Raw genomic sequence first — 15,969 nt, 5'->3', positions numbered from 1 at the left:
CAGCTTTATTGTCAGCACTGGACATAGTCAGGATCAAAATATTTTTCCCTGATTGATACTGTGTTAAGAGTAAAATAGAGCAGAAAATATCAAGTATACATATATACATCTCCCTCTCTCTCTCTCTCTCCATATACATATATATATTTGTTGTCAGTCCATCCCCCTGATTCATCTGATGAACTGATGTATTTCTATCTTTCACTCTGTATTTGTGGTGAATCATTTGTTTCCGTTACATTTGTATTTTGATCATGTGGGGTTAAAATGTTCAAACTGCACAGCTGAGGTCCATTGTGTTTTCATTTCCAAATTATATTGCTTGTTGGACACACAGAGTCACATGGTTTTATAACTAAATAAATACCTAACTCTTCTTATGTTTTTATACTCTGAGACAAAACTAAAAGAGCAGCCTTGCAATCCGACTGCTAAACTTTTGATTTTGGTATGTTTGGGGACCTGAGAACAACAGCTGCTACCATTGAACTCTGGGCCTCTGAAGTCTAGAAATGTTAACGATCCGTATCATCCAAACTCTGACATTATCATGTCAGCTGTGGAACTGAGACATAAATGTGTCTGAATAAAAGGTTTTACAAAAAGACTTAAACATGATTCCCTTCTTTGACCCCACAAACAGCTGCAGGAATAATGATGATTTTTCTATGCTGTTCATTGAAGTTCATATCAGAAGCCAAATGCATGAAGGAAGTGAAACATCAGCACAGGGCTGCTGAGCTGATGAACAACTTGTTTTATTACCTGCATCTTTAAGCTGGGTCCATTTGATTTGTGTGTTAATGTAACATTAACATAAGTGCAGAGACAGACAGAAGGATGAAAACTAAGATCCTCCTTTAACTGTTTTTCAAAGCAGTCTGATTCTCAGCTAGAGGACGGTATAGAAACTCTTCCTCTCCTCTTCACTTATGTAACTTCCCTTAATGTGAAGAGCAATCTGTGAAAACAGGACTTCACAGCGAGTTAAATGTCCAAATTGTAGCTCCTGCCCACGACCGCTAGGTGGAGATTTACACGCAAATTGAGCAGCCACTTAATTAGGGACAGCCTAAGTGTTACTTGCTGTGGTTTGGTTTGGTGCTAGACAGGCTGCATCCACTGTTTCATACACTGTTTTAATTTTCATGCTTTTCTTTTTGTTTTGTTTTTTTAAACTGCAAGTATTTCAAGCAGGCTTTTTTTTTCACTTTGCCATTGTGGGGTATTTTGTGTATAATTCTGAGGTGAAACATGAATTTATTCCAACAAAAGTAAATGTGTAATAAGTGGAGTTCTGTAAATACTTTTTTGATGGAGAGCAGCTGAAAAGCCTCCTGAAAGAAAGGGAAACTGGAGTTTACTAAAACTGGATAAATTTAAAAGAATGCATCAGAATTCGGTGCAGTAGCATGTAAATAGCATGAAGCTCATATCTGTCCTGTTTAGTATTGATAAATGATGCTACTGCGGTAATAGAGCTAAGGGGCGCTCTCATGGCACTCTCTGATCTCCTGACCCCACCTGAGCATCATGTGAAGGCCACGGTGCTGTTGCTGACCATCGCTTCATGTGTCGTGTCCTGTTTGTGAATTTCTTCATAAGAAGCACATGGGCCCCACAAACAGGAAGGAGCTGTGTGGTGCTGTCATAATGACATGAACCAAAGTCCCTAAGGAATGCTTCCAGCAGTTTGTTGAACCTCAGCCACCAAAAATAAAAAGAGTTCTTGTCCCAGTGCCTAGAATGTGAACCTAATAAAGTGTCCAGTGAGTGTACATTCACTAAAAAATCATGAGGTTTTAACCACTGCCAGGGGCAGCGCCACTGAAAGACTTCAAAGAAAGAGCTTGGATGGAGCTAGTTTATCACCATGTCATATGACAGTAATGTCCTTCACTCTTAACCCTCTCAGGCTCAAAATTAGTTTTAGTTACAGGAAAAATCTGATATTTGGGGAAAATTATCAAAAAAAAACCCTCATAAAATATGTATGTGGGGTAATCAGGTTGTTAGTTTTTAACTGTTGCAAATCGGCAACGCCTGCCTGGAGAGGGTTAAAGGCTGTTTAACTCTCTGAGATCTCACTCTCTCACCGCAGTGAATTCTTACAATGAAAGGTCATATTATAGAGAATATGAAAATTCTTATTGAGTTTCTGCAGTTAGAATTATACTTTTACTGAATTTCTTTTGTCCCTTGATCTCCAAAATGCAGGAGAGCATGGTGTCAGAGTGATGGGTTTAGAGGACGGAGGTCGTTACTGATGTTGGCTCAGACCTCACAGGGATAAATCCAGGGCACCCACCCTGTGTTTCTCAGCTGTCTCTGACCTCCCACGGTCTCTGGTGTCTGCTTTGCTGCGAGCTGCTTCCTCTGTAGTGATAGCTGTACATGCTGGGGTTTTTTTTGTCCTGGCGACATCTCATCAGCAGCTGTATTGATCCACCTTAGAAGACCTAAAGGAAATGAAGGCCACTGGTTTTTTCTTGCCATTTATGTTGTTCGTCACATATTACTTTGGGTTATTTCATGTTTTAATGCTCTGAATACGACTGAAGGAGCTAGAAAAGCACAAACATGAAGACAACACACAGCTGCTGATTCACTCAGAGGATGGATTAGTTGAAAATAAAAGACCTTTTTTATATTTCGGGCTGTTGTATGGAAGGCTTTTAGATACATAAGAATGATTTAAATCTTAATAATAAATCTTTAATGATGTTGAACTCTTTAGACGGGAAGTGCGCTTCTCTTCTCAGACATGCGCACTCTGGTTCTCTGTGAAGACCGTTTGTAGTTTCTCTGTTTGTCCGGTAGATGAAGACAAAAATGCAGCTTTAAATTCGTGTTGTCCATGAATAAAAGACAAGCGCGATTGAATATTTAAATATTTATTTTTCCCGGTGTCACTGGAGGCAGGACGGTTCACTCCCACCGCCTCCTCCTCCGCCCTCTGCTGTCACAAAGTTTCATTCTTCAGAGCGCCGACTTGTCACCAGAAGCACTCTCTGTAAAAATGGGGATCTGTCAGACTTCAGTGGGGCAGATGTCACGAGTGGAGAAGACAGCGGGGCAGCGCTTTAATCTCGTGTTGAGGTGACAGGGTCCGCGGGAGTCCTCAGGTCCAGCTCCAGGCTCTCAAGGTGAGCTTCACATTTAACAATAGGCTATCCTCATCGGGAACGACCCAGATCCTAACACAGAGTGCGTGGTGTGTCGTTTTTATTTCACGGTTTGCGCAATAATCGGTCTAGCTGACAGACATCGAAAACTATTCATACACCCTTAAAAACTTTCTGTGTTCCCTTTAAAATGTAGAGCAGATTTATTACTAACAATGAGTTCCAGCTCAGTATGCTTAGTGTGGGGTAGGAGTTGGCAGGAAAGCGCAAATCTTGCTTAAATTGCGCAAGTTTGGAAGATTAGATGCGAGTGCAGCCAATATCGGTTGCAGTGTTTGTGTCTGGACTTCTTATTGCATCAGCCCCTCTGCTCGCAGATTTCATTTCACACTTTCGCTGAACTCTGTTCTCATTAAGCCGACTCCCATAAGCAAAACTGCAGCGCTGACGACATTTAGAACCGGCAACAACTGGTCACAGTTTCTGCTGCTGATGCCGTGGACAAAATCAGCCAGTCAGTCACTTCGGGCGAAAATGACTTGGAGTTTTTTGTTTTGTTTTTTATACCTGGAAAGTAAATCAAAGACGACATAATTCATACTTCTTATAATTGAGTTGGAAACTGTGAAACGGACCTGTTTTCATGTTTCAGTCTGAGAGTCATAAGAGCGTCCAGTTATTAAACATCGTTGTGTTTTACCCAGCTGTGAGCCAGCTGGGTTTTTTTTTTTTTTTTTTTGCTCTTTGGGGGACAAAACGTTAATATGACCTCCCGCTGCGCTCTCACGGGGAAATCCTGGCCTTTCTAGTGAGGCCACAGTTGTTGGCCTTGGCTAAAAGAGCACACACTTGATTTTCAAACAACTTGTACTTTTCATGGCAACATGGGAGGTTCTTGTGAGCATTTTTAGTTGGCTTCACAATCAGCTAAATGTTTAAATTCTTCAGTTGTTTACTTTGTTGATTTATAAAACTAATAAGATATCTGCTAAAAGTGAATAATGCATACCTTCTCTTTATTAACCAAATTCAACCCATAAAAACATGAACTTAGATAATCACAGCTACCAAAACTGGAGGCCTTGTAGTTACTCCAAACACGACATAAACAAGGTTGTTGTTTTTTTTAAATTTAGTTCAGAAACACAAACAGTAAGGAAGTGGTCACCTATAAGGAAGTGGAGCTTAGGTCTGCGTGAGCTGATGATTCCCTTCGCCAGTGGCCTGCATGGCAGTTTGTGCCAGGGAAGTCAAATCCCACAGCTTCAGAGCCCTTTGAGCAACACTCAGGGGAGGACGTTTTACCATCCTCTGCTGTCTGGCCCTTCTTCATCTCATCTCCTGACAGCTCTCTGACTCCCTTTCTACAGTTCTGAGTAAAACCCTTTCTGCTTCACCCAGGTGTCTGTCATACCATGCGTGCTTCCCCTAGGAATTGAAACATAGAGCATTTCCTGTATGTTTGATTCCGTTTTTGCTTCCTGTGTGAAGTTATACAAAGTGGTCAATTCAACTGGCTGTTTCTATTCATCACTTTGCAAAAAAAAAAAAAAAGAAGTCTGAAGACGAGGAGGAAGAGAATGAGGGTGAATGTCTGTTGTTACTTCGCATTTTTATCTCTGAGAGCTGTCAAAAGGCAAAGAGACGCAGTCAGTAAAGCAAGGACATCCTCTTCGTTTAGTTGTTTGGTTTTGGCCGCTAGGTCTTTGGTTCAGACTCAGAGTGTCAAACATTGAGAGAAGAGGAGCAGGACTGATGGTTTAGTTGAAACTTAAGGTTAGTTAAAAGAGGCTGCATCGCAGTAGCATGTTCATAAGTAGTCTGGTGTTTAAGATTCAGTTTTTGGTGTTTGTCGATGCCTGTTTTGATTTCATAATTAATTCCTTTGGAGCATTAATGCGATTTGATTCCTGTCCTCCCTCTATCTTATTTTTTCTGTTAGTGCCTCTTCATCTGGCTCTATTATTCCACTGTATGTGCTCATTGTTTGTACTTTGGGTTCTTCCTATTTTACTTTGAAAGCTAGTCTTTGTTCCTATGCCATCATGTTAGTTTTCAATCTCGTCTGTCTTAACCATTCCCCTCCTGTTTTGCCAAATCAGTGCTTAGTGTATAAATAGCCCTGCCTGCCACTTTGTGATGAGGTCTGCACAACAGAGTGAGATTAACATGTTAGTGAGCCATGTTGAGCTTGAGTTGTCAGGGTCTTTTTTCCTGGCTAAATCACTGTGTTAACTTCTGCTAAATACATAACCTGTTCAGGAGCAGGTTATGCTCAAAGTTTTGGTTTAAAAAAGTCTGGAAGCACCACGTTTTCACGTATTCTTTTATTTATAGCTTGTTATAAGTGCAATATGTATTGTGTGCTGCTGGAATATGTTTAGTATGTGTTGTTAAGCCTTACTAAAACCACAAAATGAACTGCAAACTGTGAAGTGTACATACATGCTCATTCCCTGGAATGAGCATGTATGTAATGAGAAATGTTGTTGTGCTTTAACCTGAATGGCACTGCTCACGGTGACACAGACTACCTGTGACTACCACAGACTGCACTACTAGTGTTGTAGTGTTATGCTTGAAAGTTTGATTAAACATGGGACGGCAGCCTCGTTTGGCTTGCATACGGTGAAGTCAGAATCGAAGATTAAGAAACGAATGAAAAAAATAAAGTACGAGAATATGAGATTGTTTTTCACGGGCTCATAAGGCTGATAATGATCCACCCCATATCCATTTTTTGGAGTACAAGTTCTAACCCTCAGAGAGACGTTAAAGTAGACGGCTGCAAAACAAATCACTTTAGGCTCTCACTGCTCTCAGCGTCTGTTGGACTAAAGATTCCCACATTTTAAAAGGTCTGGAGTCACATCATCATGTTTTTGAGTGTTTGCTGGAGTTATATCATGGGAAATGTCAGCAGATTTGATTACACACTCAGTATTAAAATAAATAACTAGAATTTAAATGGGTTTTTTTGCTGCTTGATGTCCTAAGTTGTAAGAGCAACAGTGCTCCCCCCTGACCCCGTCACGATCAGCTGATTTCTTTTCTTACAATAACTTCAACACATCTCGTGAAGCCAGTCTGAAGTTTGTCTTCATACTGTCAGTACTTTCAGAGTTACAGGCCCTTAGATGACACAAGCCTGGTCCAGATTTGTCCTCATGGCAAATATCAAATCAAATCAAATCACAAAATTTTTATATAGCACATTTAAAAACAACAATGTCGATCAAAGTGCTTCACAAATTAGGAAATAAATAAAATAAGACAAATTTACCAAACAGCAACACAAGACAAGACAAACTTAGAAGCCAACCAAATGATAGTCAAACTGTCTTCAGAGCCAGAGTAAAAAGATGAGTCTTTAAGGGAGATTTAAAAGACTGAATAGACTCAGAAGTGCGAATGGCAGTAGGGAGATTATTCCACAGTCTAGGTGCTGCAATAGCAAAGGCACGATCACCTCTGGTTTTCAGCTTAGACTTAGGTTGCATTAAGAGCATCTGGTTTGAAGATCTTAGTGCTTTTTTAGGATTATATAAATGTAGAAGTTCTGTTAAATAGCTATGGCGTGATATTGTTAAAGATTTTATAAGTGAGTAAAAGAATTTTAAAATCAATGCGAAATTTCACAGGAAGCCAGTGTAAGTTAGCTAAAACCGGAGTCACATGATCATGTATTCTAACACCAGTGTTGTGGAGTAACGGAATACATGTACCGGCGTTACGTATTTAAAATACCAAATATGAGTAACTGTATTCCGTTACAGTTACCGTTTAAAAAGGTGGTATTTAGAATACAGTTACTTTGTTGAAATAAATGGATTACACGGTGGTCTTTTCCTGTTTCATATTGTCGCGGGTCAGGATCAATGACTTTTTGTTAAACTGTTGCAGCTTATTGAAACTCTAATGTTTTCAATAATCCTCTGACCTGAATGTCAGATCTTGGCTCTGTGGCAAAGATGGCGGCCGTTCAAGCGTGAAGTTGTTTTTACTCTTGTTTAAAATTTGTCTCTGGCTGTAGAGTGCAGTTATCAAAAATTATGAACGCTTCTTGGTTCAGTCCCAAGAGGAGACTCTATTTCCCTTGGGGCTGTGACAGGAAAGGCACCCGTGCTAGTTTTAAAATGTAATTATAGATAAGCTTGATCACAACAGAGTGCTGGGCATGCCGCTACATGGCAAACGATTGTCTCATAGCTACTAGCTCATTCGTTTGTTACGACCCATCCTCTTCCTCTTATCAGATTTGCAGAGGGGGTGGAACCTATCCCAGCTACCATAGGGCAAGTGACAAGGTGCATACAAACTCAACACAGAAAGGCCAACCTAGGTGATGAAACTGGACCTTCTTGTTGTGAGACAACAGTGCTAGCCACCGCACTACCGCACAGCAGCGGAGAGGTGACAAAAATGTTTCTTGTGCTGCGATGAAACAGTGACTTTGTGTGAGAGCTCTGTGATCTTGTGACCTCTTTTACTCTTAGTCTCCTGTAAGCTTCCCTTTGTGGCTTTGTTTGTTTGAGAAACCCACCAAAAATCTGTGAAGTAACACTGCTAAGGTGTTGAGTTACCAGAAAAGACTTCCAGATGTGGTTATATGAAAGCCAGTAGCACATTTATCCATTTAGTTTTGGCAGGGATGTGCCTCTAAAGCTTCCGGTGCACTGTAGATCATACTATAATCACGATAAAAGCCTTGTTCTTATTTCCTGCTTCTATCACCGTTGCTATGATGTAACCACGTGAACGTTCACGTTGAACCTTAAGTATGAGTTTACACGTCTTCATCTCAGACTTTGGGTCATCTCACTGAGAGTTACATTTTAAATGACTGTAACTTTGTAACACCTTGTTCAACCACAAATCCTCTCACACGTTAACAGCTTGTACTTTGACACTTCACTTTTTCACTTTGAGACAGCGTTATATCTGATGAAAGAGCAATTCGGTCACATCAAAAGACAAGTTAGCATTAGGTAACGTTAGTCAGAATGAAGCAAGCCCAGACTTCCTGTCTTGCAGAGGTCTGTAGGGAAGCAACGCTCGGCCTTGACCTCAGTAAACAATTTGCTGGTGAGTTCATGGTCTAAAATGGGTTTGCTGTTTCAGATTAACTGGAATAAAAAAAAATATCCCTCTGTTTTCTTCACATCACTTTCAGTGACACTTTAAAAGTGACTTTGCTTTAAATTAAATGTTCCTTTCACCGTTGCTATCACTCACACTCAGACATGTTTACTGTTGAGAATGAACTCTCAGCTCAACTGTTTTCGCCCTGTACATTGTAACTGTTCAGCTGTCCAAAAAATGTCTGACATCAGCAGCTCTGTTATACAGGCTGCATAGCAGCCCGTAGATTGCTCCCAGCATCATGAATCTGATATTCCTCGGAATACGGGATGACTCCAGAACAAAAGAAATCACAACATGTCGTGTCTGTTTTTGGCTCTGATAAATGTAATCCATTTCATTAAAATTGCTCCAAATAACCAAAATTACAGAGGTATACATGTTGTCCTCTCAATGTTTTACTGACTCAGTTTCTTTGAGCTGTTTTGCAACTTTTACACAAAAACATTTGTTTCCTTTCTTGTGAAATGTGTTAGTGTGCATGGCTTTTTTTTTTTTTTTTTTACAAGAGTGTGTTCTACAATGCTTGTCAGATGCAAAAGCCTCCTTTCCTCTTACAGCAGTGCACACACATTTGTGCTGTGGTTTTACATCACGTCTCTGTCTTTAGATGGTTATTACTCATAAAGAGCAAAGTGTGTGTGTGTGTGTGTTTGTTGGCACTGAGTCTGTCATAAAATAATTACAACCCAATGCAGACTATCTTACCATAGACCACAAAAGAAAGTCTCAGACCAACTTAAATAAACAAAAAGAAAACATTTGTGTTTTTGCAACAAAGCATGCAAGTGCAACCGTTTATGCTGTTTTTTGATTTGCTCATTTGTGTTTGGTGTTAATAAGACACGCTGTGGTCTCATCACTGACGCTCAATTAGCTCCTCAAACGAGAAGCAGACTTTAGAGAGCCACTTTGAGTTTTCCACAAATAAAACACACCATACAAAAAGACAGCCAGCTGGTGATCATTCCGTGCAGAAATGTGTGCACTTTTTTCTTGTCTTGGAATGCATCCTTTCAGACTTTGCAACAGCATAAATGTGTCACTTTGAAGTGACATTTCTAAGAATTTTTGCAGAAATTCAGTGAAAAAAAAAAACAGCCTTTAACTGCAGTTTATCATCAGCTCCCCTTTAACCTGCTAGAGCAGCAAAAAGCATGCTTTTACTTCTGCTTTCGTAACCCAGGTCATTTATTTTTTTATTTTTAATTACTTGAACATTTTGAAAAGAGGCAGCTGTGTGAATACTGGTACAGAGAGCCATTGGCAGTTGCTAGATTACCAAACAGGAACTGACTGCATGCAAATAAAAACTTTTTGTTCTGCGTTCTGGGGGAACTGTTTTTTGGCAAGTGCACAAAAAAAGACAAAGTAGTGAGTGTGTTGGTATTACATATTTGGTCACGGAGTTTCTCTCGGTTTGTGGGCTCATCTAAAGGTCACAGCCCTAGTGAGGACACAGAGGCAACAACTGCAGACAAAACAAACTTTGTTACAGAACTTTGCTGTTTGTTCAGCTCATGTTGAACAACAGGCTGCGCTCCCTAACCGGGAGATAGCTAGCAAGTTTACGGATTACCTACCAGCAACTGCTAGCTCGCCAGATAAATAAAATAAGAAAGGACCCCTGGAATGGAAAGGCTGGTTACCCAGTATGCCACCCAAGAAAGGCCCAACACCAGAGGAGGTCGAGGACATAAAAACCTCCCTGGGAGCGCTGTGCGGAGACGTGGCCGCAGTCAGGGCGCAGCAGGAGCTGCTTCTGGGGCTTCTGGAGGAGGTAAAACAGCTACGCCTCCAAAATGCCCAGAAGGACAGACGAATCATGGATCTCGAGCGGCGGGTGGATGAGCTGGAGCAGTACACCCGTACGAACGACGTGGTCATCAGCGGTATTAAAATCAAGCCGCGCGGAACGTCGGGGAGCCCAGCGACGAGGAGACCCGCTCGGTGGAGCAACAGGTGGCGTCCTTCCTCCAAAGCAAAGGGATAGAGATGGACCTGGAGCATGTAGAAGCATGTCACCCACTGCCCAGGAGGAGCGACAGACCGCCGGCCGTCATTATGAGATTCGTCAATCGGAAGAACAAGGTCGCACTGCTGAAACAAGGACGCAAACTGAAAGGCACGGATGTTTTCATTAATGAGCATCTGACACAAAAAAACGCAGACATCGCGAGGAAGGCAATGTATCGAGGTAATATATAACTCTAATGACAATCAAAGATGATAAATACACCAACATCTCTAATTACACCAGGAAATGACATGGACACGTTGAAATCAATTCTCCAACAGAAAGTAATTGATCTAGATTGTGAATATAAGGAGCATAATATAATAGACCCAGAAATAGATTCTGAAAGTAATTTTCTCTCTTCTTTTGTTAAAAATTTTAATTATTTCACACAGGAACAATATGAAAAAAAAATCAACCTAGACGGGAAGCTCTCATTAATTCACTTTAACAGCAGAAGTATGTACTCTAATTTTGATTTCATTAAGGACTACTTGCAACAATAGTGAGTGTGGACGCTTCCTCTCTTTGCTCTTCAAATGCTTTGCTTCTTTTATTGATTTTTATTGATTTTTATGCTGATTTTTTCCCTTTTTTCTGTATGAGCCTACCTGCGAGAGCTTCTGGACACTTATAGATCATTAGGACTAAAGTGTTCTTAACAGAAACAGCAACATTTTTAGTTACCTTATCCTCAGCGCTCCGTGTGTCTGTGGCCTAGACACAGCTGAAGCCTGATTACAGCGTCTGGACTCCGAACAGCCTCAATAGCCTGGAAAGGTGCTAACTGCTAGGCTAACTAGCTAGGCTAACTAGCAACAAGATGCCTTCCCTCTCCACAGATGACTACCACAAACTCCTGCAGAAGATTGCAGTACTGGAGACAAAAATTCATCGCTTAGAAGTAAATGTGGAGGTAAATGGACTGTGTGGAAATGAAACAACCTTGCCTTTGATTCAAAGCAATGGCGATGAGCAAGCTAGTACACAGCTAAGGAGCACAGATAACATGACCAAGAAAGTAGACTCTGTGCATTACTATAAATCATCAAGCGATAATCCCCCCTTGGACTGTCCTGGTGCAAAACCAAGACACAAATCATGTCTCCTAGAAGGGGGAGGACGTATCACAGGCAGAACACAGCGAGCTGAAATCTCTGAAACCGACTGGCCTTCACTTCCTACGAGACAGAGAAGCTCTTCTACCCCTGTATACGGGAGGAAACAGGACTGGACAACCGTGAATAGAAAGGTTAACAACAAACCTCCAAAACAACTGAATGTGAAACTGCAGAACAGATTTGCTCCACTATCAAAGGACCCTGGATCTATATCGGACAACCATCCATCTAAAAGTAGCGAAGTAAGGTCTGAAAATCTGTTGAAAAGTAAAAGGCCACAGGGAAAGCTAAAGGCTAGGCCTGAAACCCTGATTGTGGGTGACTCTGCCGTAAAGGATGTACAAAGGATGTGCGGTAAGAACACTAAAGTCCTATGCTTTCCTAAGGATATGGTCAACAACCTGAAGGAGAGAATTCTTCAGATTGCAGATGAATATCCAACTGTGACAAATATTGTTCTGCATACAGGGTCAAACGATGTGTCCAAACAACAGTCGGAGGTTCTGAAACGGGACTTTACTGGATTATTAAATACTGTAAACTCTCTGAATGCAGCTGTATTCATCAGTGGGCCTGTACCGCCCGTCAGAGGAGGAGACGAGAGATTCAGCAGATTGTTTGCACTGAATAAATGGCTTATATCAGCATGTACTGACCACTCAGTGCATTTTATCAACAACTTTAATATTTTTTGGGAACGCAGGCATCTGTTTAAAGCAAATGGATTTAATTTTAACAAGTCAGGGGTGAAACTGTTCACCTCCAACTTGTTTTATTCCATACGTCATCCATCTGTGCTTGGTGCCAAGGCTGAGATAAACGAGGAGTTATCTCATAAAGAGGAACAAACAGTACTCCAAGAACAAACAAAGCCCAGCAGAAACCTTGAGGAGGAGCTCCATCTGCCCCCACCCGGGAAGAGCCTCAGAAAGGAGAGACATCTGAGGCAAGAAGAGGGGTCCCTATTTGCCTCCACCTCTCTCAACAACACCAATGACCAGGACCAGGGACCACGACCTTCCCCAGTCCCCCAAACCCCTGACAGGCCATCACCCTCCTCCCCCTCCCTTTCTCCCTCCTCCCCACACCTGAAATTCACTGAGGAGATGATGGAGCGGGTCAATGCTGGGCTCAGATCTACCCCCCGGCCCAATCCCTTTTTGTCCCCCATTAACCCCCCACCAGAGCAGCCAAAGGTTCGCCATCGAGCCCCGCCCTCAACAGAGCAACCAAAGTTACACTGCGCAGCCTCGCCGCCCTTAGTTCCTCCTTACCACCTTCATGCTCTGTCTCCGCAGTCTGATGTGTGATGTGTGGAGGGTCCGGGCTGCGAGGATTATGACAGTGGTGACTTTTCCCAGGAGAAGCTGGGACCCTGTTTATTAGAAGGTTTCAAAATTTCTGTACTTTTAGGTGACAGAAGGAGACATGTGGCCTGGTCAAAACACAAAGAGCTGCACTCTAAAAGATCTTTAAATGTAGTAAACATACCTTGTGTGCCACAGACTGCTCCCAAACACGAGGGGGCAAATAATACCTCTAAAACACTTAAGTTGGCTTTATTAAACGTTAGATCTTTAGCTGGGAAAACATTTTTAATTAATGATTTAATCACTGAGCACAGCCTTGATTTTATGTTTTTAACTGAAACTTGGTTGGACCAAAGTAACAGTGGAGCTGTTCTCATCGAGACGACCCCTCCTAACTACAGTTTTATCAGTGAGGCCAGGGTGAGCAGGAGAGGAGGAGGGGTTGCCGTCTTATTTAATGAATCATTTCAATGTAAGCAGCTATCTCCTGGAAGTTTTCAGTCTTTTGAATATGTGGCGTTACAGCTGAAGGCCCCATCCAAAGTTGTGTTTCTTAATGTTTACAGGCCTCCCAAATACTGCACAGACTTTTTTAATGACCTCAGTGAACTGCTGTCTGTGATCTGTGTTGATTTCGACTGTGTAATTATTGTTGGGGATTTTAACATCCATGTGGACAACCCTCAGGACAAAGGGACTAAAGACCTGAGTAACACTCTGGGCAACTTTGGGCTGACTCAGCATGTAACAGAGGCCACACATAATAGAGGACACACTCTTGACCTACTGATCTCCAAGGGCCTGAGCATTTCAAAGGTTACTGTGTCTGATGTGGGCCTGTCTGATCATTACTGTGTTTTCTTTGAAAGTAAAATCTCAGCCCACACAACTATATCAACAGCAGTGATCACAAAACGGTGTATAACTGAACACAGTAGTGAGATCTTTAACCAGGTCTTCCCATTAACACCTGACCTGTCCAGAGGTTCAGTCAATGAGCTCGTCACTAGCTTCAATGCTAAAATGTTAAATGTAATGGACACTATTGCTCCCATTAAGGTGAAGGTTATCTCTGGAAGGAAGAAGTCTCCATGGAGAAACTCCACACTGGTGAAATATGAAAAAAGAGAGTGTAGGAAAGCTGAGCGCAGATGGAGAAAAACAAACCTCCAGGTTCATTATGACATCTATAAAGAGAAACTTCACAATTATAATTTACAACTGAGGAGTGCAAGGAGGTCCTACTTCTCTGACATCATCACCAAAAACAGTCATAACGCTCGGGTCCTATTTTCTACAGTTGACAGGCTAACAAACCCTCCTGTGTCAGTGGCAGCTGAACTTCATTCGACCATGGCCTGCAATGACTTTGCCAAATTCTTCACAGAAAAAATCCAAAAGATTAGACAAGCAATTGGTACATCAACAGCAGATCCAGGACATGTACTGTGTCCACCAAAAAACTGTTTAAACACCATCAAACAGTTTCACCCTATTAACAACAAAGACCTGGAGGACATCTTAGGTCAACTGAACTCCTCCTCTTGCTGTTTAGATGTCCTGCCAACGAGTTTTTTCAAAAAGGTCTCAAAGACTTTGGAGTCAGACCTGTTACAGATCATAAACTTTTCTTTAACGTCAGGTGTGTTTCCAGAATCACTAAAAACTGCTGTAATTAAACCTATACTGAAAAAGGACAATCTTGACAAGACACAAATGAATAACTACAGGCCGATCTCAAACCTCCCATTTTTAAGTAAGATCATTGAAAAAGCAGTTTCTCAACAGCTCAATTACTTCTTAACACAGAATAACTGCTATGATGCCTTCCAGTCAGGTTTTAGACAGAACCACAGCACTGAAACCGCTCTGACCAAAGTGTTTAATGACATATGTCTGAATACAGACAGTGGAAAAATGTCAGTCTTAGTTTTACTGGATCTCAGTGCAGCATTTGATACAGTTGACCACAACATATTACTCAAACGACTGGAGAGCTGGGCAGGTCTTTCAGGAACTGTACTAAACTGGTTCAAAACATACTTAGAAAACAGGAAATACTTTGTATCAATAGGTAACTTCACATCTGAGCAGACAAGTATCACATGTGGAGTTCCCCAAGGTTCCATCTTGGGACCCCTTCTGTTTAACATCTACATGCTCCCACTGGCACAGATTATAAAGAACAACAAAATAAACTATCATAGCTATGCAGATGACACACAAATATATATCACAATGTCACCAGGAGACCAAGGCCCTGTACAGGCTCTTGGTAAATGCATTGAGGAAACTAATGACTGGTTGTGCCACAATTTTCTCCAGCTAAACAAAAACAAAACTGAAGTAATAGTCTTTGGTGCCAAAGAAAAACGATTACAGGTCACCAGAGAACTTCAATCTATACACCTAAAAACCACCAACCAGGCGAGAAATTTGGGTGTAGTGATGGATGCAGACCTAAACTTAGAAAAACACATTAAGACAATAACAAAATCGGCTTACTATCACCTCAAGAATATTTCAAGGATAAAAGATCTGATGTCTCAACACGACCTGGAAAAACTAGTCCATGCATTCATCTTTAGCAGGCTTGATTACTGTAACAGCATCTTTACAGGTCTACCTAAAAAATCAGTCAGACAACTACAGCTCATTCAGAACTCTGCTGCTAGAGTCCTCACTAAGACCAAAAAAGTGGACCACATCAGTCCAGCTCTGAGGTCTTTACACTGGCTGCCTGTCCGTCAGAGGATAGACTTTAAAGTTCTGATGCTGGTTTATAAAGCTCTGAATGGTTTAGGACCAAAATACATCAGTGACCTCCTGACCCAGTATGAACCTTCCAGATCCCTCAGGTCATCTGGATCCGGTTTTTTATCAGTTCCCAGAGTCAGAACCAGACACGGAGAAGCTGCATTCAGCTTTTATGCTCCATATATCTGGAACAAACTCCCAGAAAGCCTCAGATCAGCTGAAACACTCAGTTTATTTAAATCCAGGTTGAAGACTCACCTATTCTCAGCTGCTTTTGAATAAAGCACCAAATCCACACTTTTAAGCTTAAATTTCAAAACTTACATTTTAACTACTGACTTTATCTAGTGTTCTGATTTTATCTACTGTTCTGATTTTATCTACTGTTTTGATTTTTGATTTTAAATACTGTTTTGTTTGTTTGTTTGTTTGTTTGTTTGTTTGCTTGTCTTAATCAATTTTAAATCGTGCTTTTTATTTGTTTTTGTTTTTAATGT

At 41.3% G+C, this 15,969-nt stretch overlaps 1 protein-coding gene across 1 annotated transcript in view; it reads left to right on the top strand.

Annotated features, from left to right (window-relative positions):
• Positions 1-2,985: 2,985 nt before the first annotated feature.
• The window catches only part of LOC134620415 (CD276 antigen homolog), a 37,659-nt gene continuing 24,675 nt past the window's right edge, over positions 2,986-15,969 (top strand). Inside the window, exon 1 of the mRNA XM_063466581.1 lies at positions 2,986-3,146. The gene's annotated coding sequence lies outside the window, so the exon portion shown is untranslated. The remainder of the gene's footprint in view (positions 3,147-15,969) is intronic.

The sequence above is a fragment of the Pelmatolapia mariae genome, linkage group LG23 (assembly GCF_036321145.2).
Source record: "Pelmatolapia mariae isolate MD_Pm_ZW linkage group LG23, Pm_UMD_F_2, whole genome shotgun sequence".
Lineage (NCBI taxonomy): Eukaryota > Metazoa > Chordata > Actinopteri > Cichliformes > Cichlidae > Pelmatolapia > Pelmatolapia mariae.
This window is presented reverse-complemented; position numbering and strand designations above follow the sequence as displayed.